Raw genomic sequence first — 22,356 nt, 5'->3', positions numbered from 1 at the left:
AGCCAAACCCTTGAAGCAGGTCAGGACTGGGCACTTACTAAACTTGAAATAAAGCAACCTGTTTTATTCAATTGTATTTTTAAGGCACGCTTCTTGAGTTCCAGCAGGATTTGTACTGTAGTTAAGATGAATGCTTCTTTCTCACTGCTTCTAAACATGTTAACTCCTTGTTAGAAAACAGGCACCTTTAAGTTGAATGGTCGTATGAAACTTCTTGACTTTTCAACCAAGGCTTACAAATTCCAAGTCTTTCTTCAATCTATGTGATTATTGACTGGAAGATTGAATAATTTGGTTTCCATTTTATTCACTTTCTAGTTTTTAAATAAACAAAAAAAACTTTAAGGATAATTTTGTTCATTCCCAGAGTTGGACATGTGTCAGCTCAAAGAGAATTAATATATAACAGTCCCAATCTCTATCTACATTCAACTTAATGTTGATTATCCAAGCAGTGCCCAGGTTCCCAGTATTCATTATGTTCAAAGTTCTCCAAAGGATGCTAGACTTCAATTAACATTACAAAAAGCTCTGAGCATTCAACGTCCCCTTTATAGCTATTAGAATTCTGCTTCTAAAGACTTTGTCTGCAGAAGTCAAACATTTCCAAAGGCAAACCACCCTTCTATTCTAATTCATTTCAGTTGAGTCATCAATGGCCTGCTATTGTTTAAGTGTATCTGTTGAAAATATGTAAGGTCATACTTTAGGACTTCAATAATCTTTGTGATACTCTTTACCACTACCATCCTACTGACATAATAGAAATCTAAAATGTATTCATCAGACCTCATTATATTTTAACTATTTTATGGTAAAATTGGTTCTTGAGACTCCAACTGGAATACAAAATTGTCATGTATATAATTTACACATTTGGGACAAACATTTATAAAATAATTTTTTTAATGTTGAGTTGAAAGTGTTCTTAGAGAAATCGAAATCAAAAACACTAATTTTACAAATGTGAAATCTGTGACATAGAATGAATGTATTGAAAATTATGCCCAACTAGTAAAAGAGAAAGGACCAGAAGTTGATATTTGTTTATATTTTATTAAATCCCGTCTCTTAAACCAAGAATTTCACAGCTCACTTTAACTGGAGACCTTAAGGAGATTCAGCAGCTATGTGCTCCACATGAAAAAAAAAACAACAACAAAAAAAAACCCTCTCTGATGGGTTTCTCCATTGTCTCCCTCACTCTCTTAAGTCTCTTTAGATTCTGGATTTAGATTATCCTGATTTCTGTCTTTGGAAGCTATTATAGGAGAAGTTACCTTTTTGTTGTGGAAGAGTATAGTGGTCAAAGCCAAAGCCACTGAAGTGAGATGGATCTCCTTTCGAATTCAGATTTCCTGACTTATTTGTTAGATAATCTTGGGCAAATTAATTAACCTCTTAATCTCTCTGCATCTCAGTTTTCTTATCTTTCAAAGGAGATAATAGTATCTCTTTTATGGAGGTTGAATAAGATACCGTGCTTATGACAGAGTCTGATGCACAGGAAATCTTCAATACTGTTAGTTATTGTTACTGTCATCACCTCTGTCCCAATTATTCCTGCAATGCTCATTTTAGTATAAGTAATTACAGATGGGGTTTATATAAATTTTTCAAATCAGTAGAAGGTAAATACAATATTTTAAATGCAAATCTAGACCTCAAGTATTTGATCTTTAACTTGTTGCAAATGTATATAAGATGAGACTGAGTAATGGATGAAAAAAAGATTAGAGTGATAGAGATATCCCAAATAACATTTACTACAGAATAATTATATCAATAGGGAAATAATTCATGAGACTGTTTAACTCCAGTTTGGGGAGTATGTCAGGTGTATATTGCCCTATAACAAACTATACTACAATAAATGTCTTCAGACAATAATGGTTGATCATTTCTCATTTTATTCTCAGCTGTTGTGGTGGTTACTCTGCTGGTTTTGCCTGGGGCTGCTCATGTAGCTGCACTCACATGGCTGGAAGGTCCAGGATGATGTCAATCAAATGTCTAGCTATTGGTCACGGCAATGATGCCTCTGTTCCTTTCACATAAGCCTCTTGTTTTTCAGTGAGCTGGCCTGGATTTCTTATGTGGCAGCTTCAAGTCAGTGTTCCAAGAAGTCAAGGCACAATGTACACCTGCCTTTAAAGCCTCTGTTTGCAACATGTTTGCTGATGTCCCATTGGCCAAAAACAGCAGGGCTAACCCCAGAGTGAATGTGAAGGCAAATATACAAGCTTATGGTTACATGTAGTCATCAGTTATTGAAAGCCACTGCTGGAAGTATCCTAAAAGTATCCTAAATGTCATGTTCTTTCTGACGTTTTACTTGAATTGTGTATTTGTTTCATCTTGCTGTAGGCTAAAATCAAGGTGCTAGTAGGGCTGCATTCCTTATGGAAGTGTTAGGGGAAAATTTGTCTCCTTGACTTTTATACAGTCTAGAGTCTGCCTGCATTCCTTGGCTTGTGTCCATTTCCCCCCTGTTCTGTTTAACTCCATTTGGAAAAACACACACACACACAAAACAACACCACCACAAACATTCCTTTATAAGTCTCATTATTATATGTTCACTGATGAAATTAATAATATAGATTATATTCTTTAAGTTTACATTATAGTATATTTAGTAGTAAAATAGAAACTTAAAGTCACCTTAATTCCACCCTCTGGAGAGTTGTTCTCTGTGTGTGTGTGTGTGTGTATACACATATGTGTGTATTCTATAAACTTTAAAGATAACATTTTGACATGCAATCTTTCATACTTTTTTCTATACATCTAAATAGAATTGAAAAGAGTGAGGGAGTAGGCCATATGGCTAACAAAGGGAACAGTGTTCAAGGCAGAGAAAATAGTAAGTCGAAAAGCACTAAATTGGGAACATGCTTGGCATGTTCTAGGAAAATGGAGGTGGATAATATAGCTGGAGCAGATAGATAAAAAGAAAGAGAAAAATTTAAAGGGTAGCTAGTTAAGAGGCTAAGTAAGATGGTGGCTTAGATCAGAGTGGTGGCAGTGGAATTGAGAATAATGTGATATATTTGGAGGTGGATGGATGGGTGGATGGATAGATGTGGAAATTGTAGAAAAAAATATTTATTGGTGAATTGGAAGTGAGGTGTGCTGAAAGTCTGCAGCCAAGTGTGACTCCAAGTTTTGTGTATGGATAATCAGAAGATGGAGCTGTCATCTACTTTGAAAAGAATACAGAAAGTTTGGTAGGAGGCAAAGAGATGTCAGGGACTCCATTTTGGACATATAAAGCATAGATGTATAGAACAGTTCCAAGTGGAGACATGGAGGCAGTTGCAGACATTAACCTGGATTCAGTGGAGAAATCTGGGCTGGAGATATAAATTTGGGAGCCAACAGCACATAGATGGTTTTTAAGTCATAAGAATAGGTAAGGTCATCTAGGGAGTGTAGACAGAAAAAGAGTGTCAATGTCTGAGCTGTGGGGCGCTCTGACTTTCTGAGTTCAGAGAGATGCTGCAGAGCCAGGAAAGGAGGCTGAGATGGAGTGATCAGGAACTTGGGGGGAAATGAGAAAAGTGTGTGAAGAAATATTTTTAAAAAGGAGGGTGTGACAAACTGTCAAATGCAGTCTACCATTCAAAGTGCCCGACTGAGAACTGACCAGTGGACTTAGCCTTGTGGAAGTTGTTCACTGAGTTCCCACTCTGTAAGAAAATTCTTTTTCCCATTTTCACAATTCTTTTAAAATTTCATTCACCTCCTCACTCTCAGCTAATGGGCTGTACTTATGTCAATGTGGAAACAGGAACAAACAGAAGAGGATTCAGCCAATTCCACCTGTGTGTCTGCCCCGAGTGTGCCCTTTTTCCTATTAGAGGATGTGACTCTGTGCTCTTGACCATGAACAACCTACGTACAGTACTATATAAGATCCCATCTGCTCCTGGTTACAAATAAAACTAAAACATGGGCTCAAGCAATACTCCCTGCCTGCATCATTGTTTCTCCACATTTTACAATTCTCATTAGCATACAAATTTCTAGAAGTAAGTTTGTAGGCCAGGTGAATATGTGTTTCCTAACGGATGCACAGAATCAGTTTTACTGAAGCGATTCAATAATAATTATCACTGTTCACGGACTTGCGTAAAATCTCTGATCTCCAGTTATTCTTTTGGTCAGTATTAAAATCCATCTGTGCTAAGATTGAACTTTCTTTTAAATTAAGTGGCAAAAGGTACTGTTGTAGTTCTGAGTTTGATATGAGTATATAACTAACTTCAAATTTAGGGTGCTGGGCTGCAAGTCATCACAAATGTCTGGCGATTGACAAAGATTCTGATTCCACGAAGCTGGAATAGCAGAGCACCATGATTTCCCAGCTTTGGAAATAGCTTCCATATAGCATTGGACCTTCTAATTCCATGGTGATGTGTGCCCGGAGCAGCCTGATGCTCTCTGCCGTGCAGTTCCTTCAGGTAAAGAGTCTTGGATGTATCCTATCAATGGCAAAGAAGTTATTTGCAGCTACTGGTACTGGTCTGGGTAGTAGAGTTAAAAGAGTGGTTTTATTACCCTGGTTGGTTGCTCAGGTGATTGGAGCATCATACCATCGACCAAAAATTGTGGATTCCCTTCTGGTCAGGGCACAAACTTAGGTTGTAGGCTCGATCCCTGGACTCTCGCTCTCGTTCTCTCTCTCATTCTCTCTCCCACCTTCTTTCCCTCCTCTGTCTCTCACTTCCTCTCTCTCTCAGAAGAATCAATGGAAACATATCCTCAGATGAGGGTTAGAAATAATAATAATAGAAAAAGCACATGTTGATTATTATTCTACTCCTGGGAGTTACTCAGCCCTGGGGCTCCCACAGCTTCCCTGGTTCTCTCTTGTAAGCTGTCCCTACACAGACTCCCACACAGTTGCTAGCTCCCTTCACCATGCAGGGAAAAACACACACACACACAAAAAAAAAAAAAAAACAGTCATTTGTATTTGGTTTCTTTTCTCCAGTTTAAATTCAAGTAAGGGTACCAACATGCAAACAACTCATTACAGGAACTAGTATTACTTCTTTAATAGGATACTGTGAGAACACATAGAAGGAACATAACCCAGCTTAAAAGAATAAGAAAATTTGGTTAAAATAGCACGTTTAAGGGGTGAGGAACTCGGAGGAGGAGCCGACAGGAAGAATTAGGGGTAACCTGAGGACTCCTATGGCATGCAAGCAAAGATGCAATATTCTCTGGGGCAGCAAAGTGAAGAAAGAGAAAAGAACTTAGAAATTAGAGGATAAAATCAGCAGTCCATTTTAGAAACAAAAAAATGAAAAGTGAATGTAAAGACAGATTTAACACCTCTGTGGTCACACACAAGCTAATTTTTTAAAACCACCCTATTACGCTGCACAGAGCACTGTGGCCATGACTTTATAGACACTTGTTCATCGGAGTTAAAAGAAGATGGAGGGCAGAAGGAGCAAGCCAAATAAAAAGGGAGGCAGACACAACACCTTCAAGAAATATCTGGAAAGGGAAGCAAAATCTTTCATAATTTTCTAATGGTCAGGTTTCCAAGATAAAATGTTTAAGTTGTAAGGAGGCATTTCTGGCCATTCTGAAACTGGCTTGAGCTAAAACTGGCTTGTCTGCATGCTGTCCTAGCAACATCTCTAAATGGGAAAGAAATTAGTCAATAACCACAATAGTTAATTCACATAATGCCAAACAACAAGCCCTCACTGAAATGAGGGATTGATTTGGAATCCACAATCCATCTCATCGAAAACCACCCAAAAGAATTGATTTTGAATCAAAGGCACTTCAGATAGATTGTGAAACTGTGAACTGCATTGAGCGCCCTCAGATGCCAGAATGTAATGTGCTGAGAAACTAGTTTTTTAGAGCGCTGACAAGGGACACGGCCAGCCTTGGCAGCCCCCTGAAGTAGGCTCTTGGCCAGGAGTGCCCACGACTTCACCTTTCTCTGCCCATTTACTTGTTCCTTGGCTTCTCTCTCATCTCCTCCCATCAAAACTTAAATCACCCCCCCACCCCCCCGCCTCAGAAAGGAGATATCTCATGTCAGTCAATTACATTTTAAACTGAGTTTAGGTAAGTGAGTTCTCTAGCCCAGGATTATTTTGCATCCTGAGTGTTAGCACAAATGCTTCATCCTCCCTAAAAAGAATTTCAGGAATTAACAAGCAGGAGGACTTTGTACGTTGAGAGATCCTTTTCAGTCTCTGAAGGTTCTACCCCATAGATTCCAAATCTAGCTGAACATAGGAGCCCACTAGTTTGCTCTCAAAGGGGCAGAGCATTATTATTCCATAGCCCTAGTGACATCTGCTGGTGTTACCCGCCCTGATTTCATTTTCCCTTTCTTAGTAACAGTACCCGATTTTTCTTTCAGAGATTGTTAATCCCTTATTCTATCTCATTGGGTTGTGCATGGTTAACTCCAATTTAGGCTCCCCAAATGAGCATATGATTTTAGTTTAATTAATTCAGCCTCACATTTCCCTGGACTAAGCCATTAGTCCATTGTTTAGCAAGCCAAGAAGCTTTTACATCAGGAAAACAAAGGCTCATTACCATTATTCTGGGCAGGGCAAGCCAGAGCCAATGAAACTCAAATCTTGGGACATTGCCCGGACCTCCTGGGGGAAGGAAGGTCTTTCTGGAGTTACTGAGGGGAACACGTGTAAGATGGAACTACCTGCTGTGGAGAGAGGGAGCATGCCTCAAAATGAAGTGTGGCAAAGACAGTGGAATCAAGCGTGATGAGAAAATATTTCCAGATACTTATGATCTCATTTGAGCCACTGGTCTTTTCACTTATGCACATCAATACTTTTGAGTCCGTTTTAGTTATGTACAACTAAATAAAGCCTCAAAGTATCCCCACAGTTTCTGTCTGTTGGATTGGACTTCTTGATCAAGCCCAAATTAAACCTGTAGTGATGTTCCTGCTGTAGTGAGAGCTCTCAGGACGTCAGACTACCACACTGGCCCTTTAAACCTAGAATTTCTCCCCCTCTATCCCCAAACCCTGATTTATTTTTTATAATTATTTAACATGAATTTACATAGTCATTACCACTGTCCTAACTACAATACGAATATCAACCATTTACTTAGTATAGCAATCTCATGGGGAGTTTTAAAAAATACACAATTTCCCAGGTCTCAACCCAGAGTACTGTTTTATTGGTCTGGATTGTGGCCTGGACATTATTATTATTTGACAGATTTATAGGTAATTCTAATTTGCAATTCATATTGAAAACCACCAATTTACATAAAAGATCAACAATTACCTTTTCTAGGTTCTGAGGGTCTAAGATGGGATTCACTCTAGAACCTCTTTGGCTTCTATTATATGCTCACTAAAAAGCAATTAATACCTTTTTTTTTTAAATAAACCTTTATTCAGAATATTACAATTGTTTCTCCTTTTTCCCCCCAAGCTCCCCTCCACCCGGTTCCCACCCCACCTTCTGCCCTTACCTCCCCCCAACTGTCCTCATCCATAGGTGTATGATTTTTGTCCAGTCTCTTCCTGAACCCTCCCACACCCCTTTCCCCCTGAGAATTATCAGTCCACTCCCTTTCTATGCCCAATTCTATTAATATTCACCAGATTATTCTGTTCATCAGATTTTTTATTCACTTGATTTTTAGGTTCACTTGTTGATAGATATGTATTTGTTGTTCATAATTTTTATCTTTACTTTTTTCTTCTTGGTCTTCTTTAAGAATACCTTTCAGCATTTCATATAATACTGGTTTGGTGGTGATGAACTCCTTTAGCTTTTTCTTATCTGTGAAGCTCTTTATCTGCCCTTCAATTCTGAATGATAGCTTTGCTGGGTAGAGTAATCTTGGTTGTAGGTTCTTGCTATTCATCACTTTGAATATTTCTTGCCACTCCCGTCTGGCCTGCATAGTTTCTATTGAGAAATCAGCTGACAATCGTATGGGTGCTCCCTTGTAGGTAATTAACTGTTTTTCTCTTGCTGCTTTTAAGATTCTCTCTTTGTCTTTTGCTCTTGGCATTTTAATTATGATGTGTCTTGGTGTGGTCCTCTTTGGATTCCTTTTGTTTGGGGTTCTGTGCATTCCTGGACTTGTAAGTCTACTTCTTTCACCAGGTGGGGGAAATTTTCGGTCATTATTTCTTCAAATAGGTTTTCAGTATCTTGCACTCTCTCTTCTTCTGGCACCCCCATAATTCTGATGTTGGTACGCTTGAAGTTGTCCCAGAGTCTTCTTACACTATCTTCAACTTTTTGGATTTTTTTTTTGCTTTTTGCTTTTTCGGTTGAGTGTTTTTTGCTTCTTTGTATTTCAATTCTTTGACTTGATTCTTGTGTTCCTCTAGTCTGTTGTTGGGTCTCTGTATAATATTTTTTATTTCAGTCAGTGTATGTTTAATTTCTAGTTGGTCCTTTTTCATATCTTCGAGGGTCTCGTTATATTTATCGGCCTTTTCTAGGATATTCTTGAAAAGCCTTATAACCGTGGTTTTGAATTCTATATCCAGCCGTTTGTTTTCCTCCATTTCTTTCGTTTGTGATCTGTTTCTTTGACGCCGCATTTTCACTGCTTCCCTGAGTTGGTAGGGTAGATTTGTGTGCTAGGTTTCCTATATGGCCCAGTGGGTCGTCCTTCCCAGTTAACCTGAAGTGGACACTCTTGGTGCACCCCTTTGTGGACTGTGTGTACAGCCTTGTTGTAATTAAGTATTGATTGTTGTTGGTATCACTGGGAGGAATTGACCTCCAGGCCAGTTGGCTGTAAGGATCAGCTGTGTCTACGCTGGGAGAAGTTCGGTGTTGGAGACAGCCTTATAGGATTAGACTTGCCAAATTGCAATAGCCTCTGTGCTCAGTTTGGATGGGGTGGAGTCTCAGGGCGGAACAGACAGTCTTGGCTTCCAGTCAGCCTTGCCCTTGCGCGCGTGCGCGCCTGCAGACCTCTGCCTTCCCCGGCTCCTGAGTCTTCGCCCGAGAGTCCAGATTCCCCCCACAAGTGTGTGGGTCCCCAGGGGCTCGCCTGGTACTGGGGTTCAGTGCAGTCAAAACTGGGGCTTAGTGTAGTCAGGAGCTTCTGACTCCCTTCCACTAGGGAAAGCCTGTGGCAACCTCCGCAGCCTTTGTGTGCACTGGCATGCGCGGGCCTTCAGACCTCTGCCTTCCCTTGCTCCCGAGTCTCCGCCCAAGAGTCCAGATTCCCCCCAGTAAGAGTGTGGGTCCCCAGGGGCTCGCCTGGAACTGGTTCAGTGCAGTCAGGTGCTTCCGACTCCCTTCTGCTAGGGAAAGCCTGTGGCAACTTCCGCAGCCTTTGTGTACACTGGTGCACGCGCTTCAAGACCCCTGCCCGCCGGGGCTCCCCCGGGTCTCCCCCGGCTCTCCCAGTCTCTGGGTGCCTTTCTCTCTACCTGACAGTCCAGACTCCACTGTATGAGTCTGGGTCCATGGGGTTTCGCCCGGGACTGGGGTTCAGTGCAGTCAGAACTGGGGTTCAGTGCGGTCGAGGGCTTCCTTCCCCCTTCCGCCAGAGAAAGTCAGCCAGGCTCTCAGCCGCCCTTCCTCTCTGCGCGCACAAAGACCCTTTGCCATACCTCCAATTCTCTGTGAGCTTTTCTCTTTCCTTCTAGTTGTAGAATTTTCACTCAGCCAGCTTTCCTGTGGTTTTGGATGGTGTCCATTCTGTCTTTTAGTTGTAGTTTTGAAATTGTTGTGCGAGGCAGCAGTTTAGGTGCTTACCTATGCCGCCATCTTGGTTTCTCCAGCAATTAATACTTTTAAAGATTTATTAAGATAATCCATTATGATATGTTATACATTTACAGATGAAATTTGCTAAAGACTAAAGGTGGGACTATGGCTCATAAAACTGTGAATATGCCTATTGTGTGAAATGGATGGTAGCTAAAGCAAATGTACTTACATTTAAATAACTACAAATGACCCAATTTTGTGTTCTTATTTCTGTTAAATTAAAAGTAGAATGGAATATTTTTTATACAAGACTTGCTCAATGCCCAAATAAATTTAATAGCAGCAAAATATAGTTCATTTACATACTGTCTCTCTCCAGGGAATATAGACTATTTCCAACTTGGTTCTCTCCTTTGTATCTGGACTCTAAAATGAAGAAAAAAATAATGCCTAATTTCCCTGTCTCCTCTCTACTGCCTTGTCACCATGCCCAATCCCCGAATTTTGGAACCGCAGATCTGTTATGCTTTCAGAAAAATATATGGGTAAAAGGTAGGAGTAAGTTATGAAGACATCTTAAAAATACTGCAGAAAATATTTTGCTTTTTTAAAAATCTCCAGTTGCATTGCTTTGATGAATGAATGTTCTTCATGCTTTGGACTGTTTGTATAATGTAGTTAATGCTCTCTAGTTCTCCCTTAATTTCCACTTCCAGAATTTCTTTAAATTTTATCATCCCAGTTCAGTGTAATTCAGATGTCTGCATGTTCAGGGTAGAGAATAAATACTAAAGCTTGTTTGATTTCTAATTCCTCTTATCTTGGGAAGAAGGAGGATGCATTTTCTTAAAATATAAAAATACTATTGAAAAATTTCAGAATAATAGTCTATGATCAGTAACTATGTTCATATTTCAGGTAAATATAATCCTAGTGTCTATGTATTTCACTTTTCATTGTTTTTATATAAGAGCTTTTTTCTAAATAAAAATTTTAAAATTCTTATAAGTGTTTTACTAAGCTCAACATAGCTTAGTGACACCCATTTTCATCGTTTCTCATACTTTGCATAAATCATTTTGTCTTTTAAAAAATTACATTTTAACACCTAGGAGAACATTGAGTTATTAGAGTGGTGAACATAGAAAACAAAAATTTTCCGTATTTTCATTGTTTAAAGTTAGCAAGAATATGTAAGCCTTATTAATTATTCCTTAATTTGAGAGAGTTAGTTAGTCAGGGAGGGTAAAGTGGCATCCACTTCATTCAATTAGCAACAGATAAACATAGAATTAATACTTGAGACTGGAAACCTGTCAGGGAATGAACTGCGGTGCCTTCACGCAGTCTAAAGCAATCCAAAGCTTTGTTGGTATTTTTGACCAGTGAAAGACAACAGGTATATATTAAAATATGTTTTTTATTAAGAGGTAACAGAAAAACTATATTCTTACTGAAGAATAATGTACTATAACAAGTAGCATTTAGCAATCCTTTTGACATAGCATTGAATCCTGAATGAATTGCTTGATGGATTGTTGTGCCTTTTGTTTGTATGTGATGAGAGAGAATTTGGGAAAGAACGGTGTTCAATGATTTTCTGATTTGCACCTCGGGAGAGGGGGTGGGGGGCACATTGCACAATTAGATTGCCCTCTGCAAAGTCATTTCTCTATTCGATAATGACTCAGTGTTTATACTTCCTCTAAAGAAGTAAACATACCCAATTTTTTTCTTAACTACAGAAATTCCTAGCATTTCTAGTGAATGTCCCAGCAGCCAATTAATTTCTTCCCAAGACTTCTCCTGAGTTGACAGGTTCAACTTGAGCTTGGATTTGTATCACATATGTGGTAATTAAAACCAAGGCTGTTAATAATTCTAAAAATACAACGATGAGGTGGGAAATACATCTTCCCAAACTTTATTTACTAAGTGGGCCAAGCAGTCTTATATTAAATTGTAAAACAGATAAAATATGCCATTTTTACCTCCTAGGAAGCTGACCTCTTTGCTGGGCTCCTGTGTGGTTCGATAAACATGTATTGAGTTTTTACTATAGACAAGGCTGTGCTCAGTGGTTGGAATACAAAGACGGATGAGTCACTCTTATTACAGTCTGTGCCTCAGTAAGCCCAGACAGTTATTCTCTAAATAGGGTGACCATAAACTCCAGTTTGCTCTGACCTATTCCTGTTTACTCCTGTTGTGCCAATAGTTGTTACCCCCCCATTTTACTCACAAGGAGTCTGATTTAATCTTTTTATAAATGTATTCATTTCCTTTTATCCTTAGTGATGTCACTCACTATCACAAAGAAAATGATGTTGATATTAAAAAGAGCTTGATCTTAAGAAATGTTTTAAATTTCTTCTAATATTTTATTTTGAATTATTCAGACATACAAAATCTTTGCAGAAATAGTCAAAAAAATTCCTGTTTACCTTTCGACCAGTTTCCCTAAATGTCAACATTTTATATAATCACAGTAAAAATATAGAAACCCAGCTGAACCTGTCAATTCAGGAGAAGTCTCAGAAATTAATATTGATATAATACTATTTCCTAAACATAGACTTTATTCAGATGTTGTCAGCTGAGCCCTAGCAGTTTGGCTCAGTGGTTGGAGCATTAGTACCAGGTTTGAATCCGCTCAAGGGCAAGTACCTCAGTTGCAGGCTCAATCCCCGGCCCTGGTTGAGGCAAGTGTGAAAGACAACCCATCAATGTTTCTCTCTGTCTCTCCTCCTCCCTTCCACTCTCTCTAGAAATCAATGGAAAAATATTCTCAGGTGAGGATTTAAAAAAAAGAATTTGTCAACTGCCTCACTGATGTCCTTTTAGCCCAGGATCTAGTACGGGATCACACATTACATTTAGTTATACCTTCTCCAGTCTCCTTTATTCTGGAAGAGTTCTTCAGTCTTTCTTTTCTTTCAAGTCCTTGATAGTTTCAAAAAGTACTAGCAAAGCATTTTGTAGAATATCCTCAATTTCAGCTTATGTGATATTTTTTTCATAATTAAGTTGGACTATGTATTTTAGCAATAATATAGAAGTGATATAATGTGCTTATTACATCATATTAGGATATAGTCACAGAACTTTTTAAATTATACTAAAAGGTAAAATTTTTACTTTTCTCTTTTGTAGTGATAGTTCTCACATCTATATAGTTTAAACCTTATATAATAAAGTGCTTTATGATGTTGCACTTCTTTCCATTGGTTTTATAAATCACAGACACATACTGTCCTCTTAGAAGGAGATTGACTATGAGGATAGTTAATCCACCTACACATTACATTTATCTGCATAAACTAGAGTGGCCAACTTTGATGTTGAAAAAGTCTTTACATGATAGACTTTAATTAAAATTCAGCCTGAACAAGCAGCTGGACAGGGCACTTCCCACACCTTGCCCTCAATACATACATGACAATGATGAGTCAATGAAGTGAAGTGGGTTTTGAGTACTACTCAAAAATGTGTTGAATACTCTCAACAATGAAGATGTAAAAAATGTATTGAGTATTTAGATCTGTCTTAAGGGTAAATGAGAGAAAAGGTTTTCCCTAGCTTTAAATCAGTAAACATTGCCCTTTTTTAAAAAAAAAAAAGTACTATTCTTTCTTTAAAGATTTACTCTTAAAAGTCCTACTTTCTAGGCTATCCAATTATTTATGTGTATAATGTTTCATTCATTGGATTTGTTTATATCTTACAAAAGATTTGGAAAGAAACACTATCTAGATTGTTTGCAACTTATTCATTGCCCCAACAAGAATTAATTTAGTTTAATTACTCTACATTAAATTATTCTTAATGTTTTATCACAAAATTATTTATATATTCACTTGCTGGGGTGAAGTTTATGTTTTTATTTCCTACTAAAAGAACTGGGACTATTCGTTCAAAAAATGTGATAACATAAAATGCTGTTTATATAAGTTAAGTTTTTAAGGTTTTATTTATTTATTTTTAAAATATATTTTATTGATTTTTTTACAGAGAGGAAGGGAGAGGGATAGAGAGTGAGAAACATTGATCAGCTGCCTCCTGCACACTCCCTACTGGGGATGTGCCCACAGCCAAGGTTCATGCCCTTGACAATGAATCAAACCTGGGACCCTTCAGTCCGCAGGCTGACGCTCTATCCACTGAGCCAAACTGGTTAGGGCAAGTTTTTAAGGTTTTAAAAGGGAAAATGAATCATCACTTTTGTCCAAAGATAGAAAAATATTATGGTGAATGAACAATATTTGTGAAGATGTGTTTTACATAACATAGCTTTGAAAAAATATTTACTCTGTTTGCTTAAAAAAGTATTCAAAATGAAAAATTATACTGTATATATTTTATAGCAGAGCTGCCTCATTATTGCTCCATTTACTGTAAGTTAAGAAAAAAGAAAAGCACATTGTGCATGCATTTGTGGTTGTGAAGGGAGACAGGTTCTTATGTGATTAGATAGTCTGTATCTGAACTCTGGTTCTTATAATCCTCTAGAGGCCCAGTGCACAAATTCATGCACCAGTGGGGTTCCTTGGCCTGGCCTGCAGGATCGGACTGAAACTGGCTCTCTGACATCCCCTGAGGGGTCCTGGATTGTGAGAGGGTGCAGACCAGACCTAGGGACCCCACTGATTGGCTGGACCCGAGCAGCAAGCTAACCTACTGGTAAGAGCATCTGCCCCCTGGTGGTCAGAGCATATCATAGAGACTGGTCAACTGGTTGACTGTCTGCCCCCTGGTGGTCAATGCACATCATGGAGAGTGGTTGAACAGCCTTAGCATATCATTAGCATATTATGCTTTGAGTGTTGAATGGACCACTGGACACAGAATATTAGGCTTTTATTATATAAGATTATGTAAGATGTGTGCCTAGAATGATGAACTGAGAAAAAAAAAAAAAACACAAAACATTTGTTGGCAAAATGCCTTAAAAAAACATGTAAAATACAAATATTGTAAATTTTAAATAAATGTTAAAGCAATTCTTTTATTTTACCAAAATGCAGACAGACAATAATGATTTCACTCAACTAAATTTGTACCAAAAGGAACATTAAAATCAGGGCCATATTCATGGCATGGGATAATCAGATAAGAATAAATAGTAGGAGGTTCTGGTTTACCACAATTTAATTTTATGTTCTTAGGAGTGCAGAGATTAAGAATTTCCAGTTCTACATTTTACAACATACTTTAATTAGCTGCAACAAATCAAATCACTCAAACTTTTGGTTATATTAAATTCAAGCATGATGCTATAGGCACAGAATCAGGAATGTGTTTATAAATTAACATGGCTACCAGTTGCTAGTAGTGTCTCTGCTGAAATATAGTAATAATACTATCTTAGAAGTTCATTAGGATAATTAAATAAGATAATGTACGTGAAAACATTTCTCACTTTGCTTCATATGTAATAGAAGTTTCTTTTTTCTCTTTCCACTGCAGCCTGCAGTAATATTTTAACTTTATTGTCTTCTGATAATTTCACTGGATCCAAATTCACATTCACTATTAACAGTCTGGAATATCTTTGATCTTTATCATTCAAACTAATTTTTTTCTGTTTATAGAGAGCTCCATAAATTATTATTCGCAAAGCATTATTTCTGATGCCATTTTCTGAGGTGTGAGCATCTGCGAATCACTAACTGAGGGTGCAGCTGTTGTTCAGGGACTGGCTGTGTTGTGTTGCCAAGCAACTGCTGCAAACTAAATCCCAGGGCAGGTTGCTTGCCCAGGCGCACCTGCCTGCCAACCCAGCTATTTATTTAATTAAAAATCTGTTCCTGCACAACAGCTTGGCTGGAAAGGCAACAGCAGTAATCGATTACAACTATATTAAATGACCTTCCCTGTATTGTTTCATTGACAATTCATTGCAAAGCAAAGGTGTCGCGGACCACCCCCACTCAACCTTAATGACTTTGCAAAAAGTATGCTGGAGCAAAGAATACACAGATTCCGTTTGCATCTCAGAGAAACTGACACCAGTTTGTCAGGTACATCACTTCATGTAATAAAATGTGCCCCAAATAAAATGTTTCATCAACAGGAGCTTCTAACAAGAAAATATTGCATTTTTATGTGCAGTAGGAGGAAAATGTGGTTTAAAATATGTGTTTACTAATAATTGGGAATGTGGAAAATCATTATTTTCACAAACCAACTTGCTTATTTTCCTTTCAAATAAACAAAAATCGCTATTTTAGGTGCATTAGGTTCACTCTTATATTACTCTGGTTTTCTCTTCCTCTCCTCATTTTCTGTCAACCAGATGATATTAGAAATAAAACTGTCAAGAATTAATACCAGCCATTGAAATTTCTTTTGAAAAATCAGGGGGAGCCATGGCAATACTTGTGTACATGTCAACTGTGCTCTGACCTTTGAAGCTCACTCCAGCTCCCCTTTCTCTCTGAGGAACAACTAGATCTAATAAGGATTTCAAGAGAAAGAAATGAAAGGTCTCCATTGTGATTACATGGCAGATTTGTTTTTAATATGTGAGGCGAAGACTTTAAAGTGGGACTTCAATAACTGAACTATTCCTAACTTTTATGACAGCTCTAAAAGTCAAGAAAGGTCTTTATTAAGAAGTCAATGTTTGTTATGTCTCCGAGAGCAGCATAAATCATTATTAATAAGGCTAAAATTCTCTTTGAGTAGACATATAAATTACCTGTGCAAAGGAAGCTTGTTCTCAGAAAAGGTACTACATAAAATACAAATAATAATAAAGATTCAATATTAACTGGAGCTCACATTTAAAGACTATAAGAAGGGATTTTTTTTTAAAAAGATTCTGTCTGTTTCTAAATTGAGAATATTTGAAAATTAAAATGGGGATTAAAGTATGACAACACCTGCCAACACATCAGTGTTTTTCCAGGTTTAATGCGTTTTATAATATTACTCAGATACACAACTCACAAGGGTCTGTTTCCACAATTGTCCCAAATTTATATTTATGCTTTTGTTTGTTCACATAGATATCATATGTACTGGTTGTAGAAACAGTGCTTAATATTACTCGGTATCTCAAGCCCATAAGGCACTGAGATTTCCCTATACATACTTCCAATGCAAATGTCAAAGAAGGACCTTTCATGCACTTACCTGGTTTAATATTCATTTTATTTCTACAAAGTTGTGCCAATTGACTGTCTACTTTTGTAGACATTTTGTAGAATGTCTACTCTTGCTAACATCAACCGGTCATATACAATTTCTATACTATGCCTACTATAGTATTTATTTTTTGCTTTTTCCCCTTCTCATTCCTTTTTATTTTAATAAATAACATATACATGGAATTGTCTATTGGATGCAATTTGGAGGCCCCAAATTCATTTTAAATCCAGAACAGTTACAATTTCTTTTAATCCAGATTAATGGCTCAACAGTACAAAGAAACAAGAATTATTCACATATTTCTTTTCTTTTTTAAACCTGAACAAACAAACTGTAGGACCATATCTGAGTTGAAGACAATGAATACAGGTGAAAATATTGTTCTGAAAGCAAGTTCCCAAACTTTAATATATTTCTGCTTTAGTATGCTCATTCAGTACCTACCCATTCTTCAAAGCCTGACTAAATATCATTTTCTTTGTCACCATATCTTCTCTAGTGTGTTATAATTCCCCCCTTCCACCCAGTATTTAATTAACATTTATGTTTAATAATGTTATATCTCTGAGAGCAGCATAAATCATTATTAATAAGGCTAAAATTCTCCTTGAGTAGACATATGAATTAACTGTGCAAAGGAAGCTTGTTTCCAGAAAAGGTACTACATAAAATACAAATAATAATAATGATTCAATATTAATTGGAGCTCACACTTAAAGACTATAAGAATGGATTTTCTTTACTATTTTTTTACTATGTCTTGATTCCTTGACTAGTGATTGAAAATTATAGTATACATTCATCCATTCAGCCAATTATAAGCCAGAGATTGTGCTGAAAGTAAAAAGGTAAATATCTTTGTAACACTCAAGATTTCAAAATTGTAACAGGAGTTATGTACAAATAGGGGGGAATTGATAGAGATTAGAAGAAAAACTACAGGGACATTAGATTTTGGTATCTGTGCTAATGACTATATTTCCAAAATTTATATTTCTTTTTGTTTTTTTTTGTTAATCCTCCCCAAGGACATTGTTCCCCCTATTGCTTTTCAGAGAGAGTGGAAAGGAGGGAGCCATACGAGAGAGAAAGAGAAACATCAATGTGAGAGAGACATCTATTGGTTGCCTTCCACTGGGGCAGGGATGGAACCTGCAACCCAGGTGTATACCCTTGATTGGGGATTGAATCCATGACCCTTCAGTGCTTGGACCAATGCTCTATCCACTTAGCCACACCGGCCAGGCTCCAAATTTTATATTGCCACCAGCAGGTCCTCCCGGATGATTCAGAAGTGCTTCAAACTCAAAATTCCCAAACCTAAACACTAAATCCCTCTCTCAACCTGCTCCTCTATTCTTAGTATCAATGTTACCTAGCATACATCTAGATGCACATTCCAGAAAAGCTGATCAAGGTCTCTTTTCCCACAGAGGTATTTATGAAAAACAAATTACTGTTCCTCATTAACGTCTGCTGTCCATCTTTTTACTACTAAGTAATTAAAATGTCTCCTAGCAGTCTCTCTATTTCTGGTCTTGACTTTCTCCATGGACTCTGCACTATTGCTAGACAGATCTTTCTGAAACACACAACTGGTCAAGTTACTTGCCTGTTTAAACTCCCAGTGACTTCTAACAATCAGCACATCTGGCAGTTTTGGGGGGAGGAGACCTAATAGAATAATAATTAATATTGTGTTAGAGTGTAGGGATTTACTTTATCTCCTGCTCCCATGTTCTGGAGCCTGGCATACATAAACACTAATACAGAAAGCAGTCTGGCCCCGCTAATGTGGGTCAATGGTTTAGCATCAACCCATGCACCAAAAGGTCACCAGTTCAATTCTCTATCAGTAAGGGGCATGCAGAAGGCAGCCAATTGATGTTTCTCTCTGTGATATTTCTATCTGTCTCGCCCCCTCTCCTTTCCCCTCTCTCTAAAAATCAATAAAAACATATTTTTAAAATAGTTTTTAAAAAGCAGTCTGATGTAAGCCATTGGCTGAACAGGGGCACCCATTTATCATAATTTGTAAACCCATGTTAACAGGAGATTAATCTTTCCAGTGTGGATGGTATAATTTTATTTTTTAATTTTTTAAAATATATTTTTATTGATTTCAGAGAGAAAGGGAGAGGGAGAGAGAGATAGAAACATCAATGTTGAAAGAGAATCATTGATCGGCTGCCTCCTGCATGCCCCCTACTGGGGATCAAGCCTGCAACCCTGGCATGTACTCTTTGGCCGGAATCGAACCCGGGACCCTTCAGTCCATAAGTCAATGCTCTATCCACTGAACCAAACTGGCTAGGGCTATAATTTTATTTTTGATATGTCTCCTGAAGCCTGACCAGCATGGGGGCTCCTGTCCCTCCAGGACTCATCCTCAGGGGCCGAGCCTCATGGCACTACTTCCCTGCTGCTCTTCCCGGAGCAGAATAGGATCAAACAATGATTGATTGGCAACCCAAGCTGAAGGCAGGGTCTTAGGGGATTTATAGGATAAGGAATTGCAGAGAAGACAAAAACAAAAGTGGTTGGAGCATGGAGCTCTCTGCCCTTTGCAGACCCTCTTCCCAGCAGGGACCAGTTTGATATCTTAGACAAGCTGCTCTAAAATATCTACCATGCCGCAGATTCGATTTAACCTGAAGTTAAAAAGAAAAGAAAAAACAAACAAACACAGAGAATTGATTTAACGTTCTTCAGGATTTTATTGTGTGCTCAATGAGCTAAAAGATGTTTTACTTATGGAGTATACTGGCCATTTTTACACAATCGGGTCTAGTGTCAGATACATAATGATACAGAGGCTTATGGGTGTTTATTGTGTATCCCTGTTGTAGACCTGAGCTTCGTGATAGACTATAGGGTGAAAGGTATGTAGCACAGAATCTCTACCCGTAAGGAACTCACAGCCTGAGGGAAATCATATTAGAAAACAAGCAATTCCACAGCCCTGTGATAAGTGTCATGGTGCAGACTGGAGGGAAAAGAAAGGCTGATGCTTGAATGGGATTTCAATGGAAGGATGGATGGGAATTGTTCTGATGGACAAGAATAAGGGCATGTCTAGCAATGGAAATTGAGTACATGTAGCAACAAGGGAGTTAAATAATGTGGTGGTTTATAGAAGTGAGTAGGAGACGGTATAGAGGACACTGAGTATGAGCATAGGCTTGGGAGCATGTGGAAACTGGAATCCTTGCATCTGCTGTTGGCAGTGACCCCATAAACTTGACTTACTTCTTCTCTCTAAGTTTTTGTTTCCTCTACAGTAAAATGAGGATGATGTAATAATACTTCTGTCAGAGTGATGATGAAGTTTCATATTATGTATGGAAAGTGCTTAGCACAGTACCTAACAGTGCTTAGCAAAGTATTACTTAAGAAACGATAACTTCATAGTAGTTCAGTATGGTAGGACCACAGAATAAATAGAAATAAGTGAATGGAATATGAGTCTGAAATTCTACATAGATCAAAAATGGCCTTGTGCTATGATAAAATCACTACATTTTCAAATCATGCTAAAATACTCTCTGTCCTTTTATGTCTTGCAATGGAATAGATTGATTTTGAGTATTTCCCCTGATATTTAAAAGCAACAAATTCCTCAAACAAAACAAACTTCAAAGAGAAATCTGAAGAGGATGTCTTTTTTACAATGTTGTAAAGTGTATTTACACAAAAGACTCAGAGAAATGTATTTGTCAAAAAAAAAAATCTGTACTGTAACGAGACCTCAGGGTAAGTAAACAAGAAAATGGTAATATAAAAGTTACCCCCCCATTCACCATATGTTATTGTGTACCTAACATAAAAATCAATTTTAAAAAAAACAACACGTGCATTTTATGGTCTTCATACAATATGCTATTGATGCTGCTTTAAAAATTCAGAGCAACACATGACCCAGAGTGCCATTCACTTAGATAGCATTCCTACTACTATCAGGCAGAAGTGCACTATAGTCGCTGTCATTTGAATATTTGATCCTGTTGCTCATGTGACATTAGAATTTCAAACACTGGACTGTTTGTTACACTTATGCCAGGGCTTTCCTTTCACATTCTATTAATTTGTTTTATTAGTACTTAATCTATTTCCATGCCCTACCTCAACATGCATGAACATTATTCATAAATATAAATTTAGCAAAAGAAAAATCTTAACCAGAAATTTAAATATGAGAATTGCCATCTGTTCAGATTCTATAGGAAATAATATAGGAGAAAATGAGGTTTATTTCAAGCTTGTCCATTAAAAAACATTGAGCATCCAGTTAGCCTATATGAATTTCAGTTTCTACAACTAGAAAATAGATCAGGGAAATAGCTGTATCTAAAATCCATCCCAAAACTAAGGCTTTTTGGCTCCCATTATTTTACTTATAATATGTAGATATGTTCTAGTGAAGCATAAAAAATACCATTGAAAAATCAACAAAAGCCCGGCTGGTATGGCTCAGTGGTTGAGCATCAACCTATGAATCAGGAGATCATGGTTTGATTCCAGTCAGGGCACATGCTCAGGTTGCGGGCTCAATCCCCAGTGTGGGGTGTGCAGGAGGCAACTGCTCAATGGTTCTCTCTCATCATTGATGTTTCTATCTCTCCCTCGCCATTCTTCTCTGAAATCAATAAAAATGTATTTTAAAAAAAGAAAAACCAACAAAATGGGTATGACAACACCATTGAGAAACCAACAAAAATATCAATATTCTTTGAAAGGGGTATGTCAACAGTAAAGTCAATCTATAATAATAAAAGCATAATATGCTAATTAGACCAGACATCCAACTGGGCGTCCTTCCGGATGAAGCCGGGGCTGCGAGGGAAGCCCGGGTCCCGGGTGCTGGAGGGAAGCTGGTGCAGGCAGCCGGGGGAAGGAAGGCCTACTCTTGCATGAATTTCGTGCATCGGGCCTCTAGTGTAGTAATAATAAGTCAAGGTTAATTACCTTAGAATATTTTGGGATAAATAAAATATTGGACATTCATTTCTTTGAAGGTCATATTATGATAATGTCATTTTGATTACTCTGAATGATAGTAGAGGCAAAACAGCTTCTTGCTTGTTAAGAGGTTTCTAATCGTTTCTTTTCAAAATAAGCAAAGAGGAAAAATGATTTAGAATGACTCTGGAATAAACATTAACTTTTTAAGCTATTCATTATATGTCTCCATCTTTAGTAACCATATCCTGATTTTTCTCTGGGAAACAATGCTCCCCTACTCTCAGTCCTAATGTTTCTCAAAGAACTGAACTCTACTCGTCAGGCCTACACACCATCACATTCCACTGCTCATTGGGATTAATTGGGGTGAGTGTCTGACCTAAGCAATTAAGTCAATCTCAGGACTCTTATTGAAACAATGGGGAAAACATATCTTGTCCATGGACCAGGGCATTGAATAACAGGGAACAGCAGTTGCCAAAGGCCACCACCCATGTCTGAGAGAGTAAAGTAGCATCAAAAGAAA

Source organism: Plecotus auritus, assembly GCF_963455305.1.
Source record: "Plecotus auritus genome assembly, chromosome: 4".
Classification (NCBI taxonomy): Eukaryota; Metazoa; Chordata; class Mammalia; order Chiroptera; family Vespertilionidae; genus Plecotus; species Plecotus auritus.
Note: the sequence above shows the minus strand (reverse complement) of the source record.